At 54.8% G+C, this 3,389-nt stretch overlaps 1 non-coding gene across 1 annotated transcript in view; it reads left to right on the top strand.

The window, feature by feature from the left end:
- Positions 1 to 2,923: 2,923 nt before the first annotated feature.
- Positions 2,924 to 3,389, top strand: part of LOC126197107 (small subunit ribosomal RNA) — a 1,909-nt gene continuing 1,443 nt past the window's right edge. The window contains exon 1 of the ribosomal RNA XR_007539507.1: positions 2,924 to 3,389. This exon is cut by the window's right edge and continues 1,443 nt beyond it. This is a non-coding gene — a ribosomal RNA (small subunit ribosomal RNA).

Genomic DNA, 3,389 nt, shown 5'->3' with positions numbered 1-3,389 from the left:
CCTAACCTATGTTGCGCCCTAACCTAACCTATGTTGCGCCCTAACCTAACCTATGTTGCGCCCTAACCTAACCTATGTTGCGCCCTAACCTAACCTATGTTGCGCCCTAACCTAACCCATGTTGCGCCTTAACCTAACCTATGTTGCGCCTTAACCTAACCTATGTTGCGCCTTAACCTAACCTATGTTGCGCCTTAACCTAACCTATGTTGCGCCTTAACCTAACCTATGTTGCGCCTTAACCTAACCTATGTTGCGCCTTAACCTAACCTATGTTGCGCCTTAACCTAACCTATGTTGCGCCTTAACCTAACCTATGTTGCGCCTTAACCTAACCTATGTTGCGCCTTAACCTAACCTATGTTGCGCCTTAACCTAACCTATGTTGCGCCTTAACCTAACCTATGTTGCGCCTTAACCTAACCTATGTTGCGCCTTAACCTAACCTATGTTGCGCCTTAACCTAACCTATGTTGCGCCTTAACCTAACCTATGTTGCGCCTTAACCTAACCTATGTTGCGCCTTAACCTAACCTATGTTGCGCCTTAACCTAACCTATGTTGCGCCTTAACCTAACCTATGTTGCGCCTTAACCTAACCTATGTTGCGCCTTAACCTAACCTATGTTGCGCCTTAACCTAACCTATGTTGCGCCTTAACCTAACCTATGTTGCGCCTTAACCTAACCTATGTTGCGCCTTAACCTAACCTATGTTGCGCCTTAACCTAACCTATGTTGCGCCTTAACCTAACCTATGTTGCGCCTTAACCTAACCTACGTTGCGCCCTAACCTAACCTAACCTACGTTGCGCCCTAACCTAACCTAACCTACGTTGCGCCCTAACCTAACCTAACCTACGTTGCGCCCTAACCTAACCTAACCTACGTTGCGCCCTAACCTAACCTAACCTACGTTGCGCCCTAACCTAACCTAACCTACGTTGCGCCCTAACCTAACCTAACCTACGTTGCGCCCTAACCTAACCTAACCTACGTTGCGCCCTAACCTAACCTAACCTACGTTGCGCCCTAACCTAACCTAACCTACGTTGCGCCCTAACCTAACCTAACCTACGTTGGGCCCTAACCTAACCTAACCTACGTTGGGCCCTAACCTAACCTAACCTACGTTGGGCCCTAACCTAACCTAACCTACGTTGGGCCCTAACCTAACCTAACCTACGTTGGGCCCTAACCTAACCTAACCTACGTTGGGCCCTAACCTAACCTAACCTACGTTGGGCCCTAACCTAACCTACGTTGGGCCCTAACCTAACCTACGTTGGGCCCTAACCTAACCTACGTTGGGCCCTAACCTAACCTACGTTGGGCCCTAACCTAACCTACGTTGGGCCCTAACCTAACCTACGTTGCGCCCTAACCTAACCTATGTTGCGCCTTAACCTAACCTATGTTGCGCCTTAACCTAACCTACGTTGCGCCCTAACCTAACCTACGTTGCGCCCTAACCTAACCTACGTTGCGCCCTAACCTAACCTACGTTGGGCCCTAACCTAACCCACGTTGGGCCCTAACCTGACCTGTAATTGTTATATGAATTGCAACATTCATGTAGCGTTGCCTAATCGCAACCCTCTCAACATAGGTCAGTGCTCGCACTCTCTGGTGTCCTGCGTATTGATTCATGTTACGGTGCGTACCCTCACAACATCTAGCGAGTGTTGCGTACGTTCCACATGGTCCCGCTATCCACTGTAATGTGTACTGCTGTAAGACGTATATCGCCCCCCTGTCGCCTCTAGTTCGTCAGGCGGGAGTTTGCGTGTTCAATGAGCTTCGCAGCTGTGCAATGGCATTCGCATACGTACGCGGGCCACCTTCCACGTGTTCTCTCGTGTATACGTCGCAGCATGTATGTGGGCTGATGTGGCGTGTCGTGACGCATATCATCCAGGCATGCAAGACCCACTGAATTTGCAAATGTAGATGGACGTCTACGTTTGCTGCCCAAGTTACGCAAATGAACTGGAAATCCGTTGTTGCGCGGTTGTTTACGCTGGAGGTGAATCATTGATTGCGACAATCGGTACAGGTATTAACTGGTTGCTTCAGCGACACCCGTCATACCCACGAACGTGAGTGGGCATGTGGGTATGAAGCGATACGCGGCGGTGGCTGGGTGGGACCGTCCCCGGCCGGTGAGGGGGGAGCGCCCGGCGTGCTGGCCGCGCGCTGCGTGGGCGCACGCGCTACAGCCGGCTGGTGGGGGCGCCCAGTGGCAGGCGCGCCGGCCGACGGACGCGGCAGGCGGCGCAGCTGCGCGCCGGCGCACCCAGCGCGCGGCGCCGTGCGGCCAAAGTGGGTCCTCGCGGGCCCGGTGCGAAGCGCGGTGGACATCTGCAGTGTGCTGGTCCGATTGAGGACTGTGTGCGTCGAGGATGCGCCGCCGCCCGGCACTCGGCGCCGCGACGCCGTCTGCTGCTCGGTCGCCCCCGCGGTTCTCGCAGGTGGTTTGTATCGCAGCTGTGCGGATGTGTTGGCGCGTGCGCTGTGCTGGGAGAGTTCGCTTTGGCACCCAAGTGGGGCTCTGCCCCTCTGTGGCGCTGGCGTTGGAGCTGCCCGGCCACTGTTTGTGGCCGCGTGTTGTCTCCCGCCGGCAACACCACGACAGCACGCTCCCGGGCCTCTGTCGGCAGCGGCAAGCTCAGTTGGGAGCACGGGTGGTCGCACTGAAAGCGTCTACTCGCCTATCTCCGGGCGATTGCGCCTCTCTCGAACCCGACCAAGTACTTAGGACGGCGCTGCGCGCCGCCGGGACCTGAGAGGGTTTCGAGGTGTATCGTGCAGGGGAGCCCAGCCTCCTCCTGTTTGCGGAATAATTGAGCGGACGCTTGCGTGTTCGCGCGGGCCTCCGGGACACACTCCCGGGCGGCCGGCTGCTCAGCTCTAGTTGACGCAGCTCCCTGGTTGATCCTGCCAGTAGTCATATGCTTGTCTCAAAGATTAAGCCATGCATGTCTCAGTACAAGCCGCATTAAGGTGAAACCGCGAATGGCTCATTAAATCAGTTATGGTTCCTTAGATCGTACCCACGTTACTTGGATAACTGTGGTAATTCTAGAGCTAATACATGCAAACAGAGTCCCGACCAGAGATGGAAGGGACGCTTTTATTAGATCAAAACCAATCGGTCGGCTCGTCCGGTCCGTTTGCCTTGGTGACTCTGAATAACTTTGGGCTGATCGCACGGTCCTCGTACCGGCGACGCATCTTTCAAATGTCTGCCTTATCAACTGTCGATGGTAGGTTCTGCGCCTACCATGGTTGTAACGGGTAACGGGGAATCAGGGTTCGATTCCGGAGAGGGAGCCTGAGAAACGGCTACCACATCCAAGGAAGGCAGCAGGCGCGCAAATTACCCACTCC

This window comes from Schistocerca nitens, chromosome 7 (assembly GCF_023898315.1).
Source record: "Schistocerca nitens isolate TAMUIC-IGC-003100 chromosome 7, iqSchNite1.1, whole genome shotgun sequence".
NCBI lineage: Eukaryota > Metazoa > Arthropoda > Insecta > Orthoptera > Acrididae > Schistocerca > Schistocerca nitens.
This window is presented reverse-complemented; position numbering and strand designations above follow the sequence as displayed.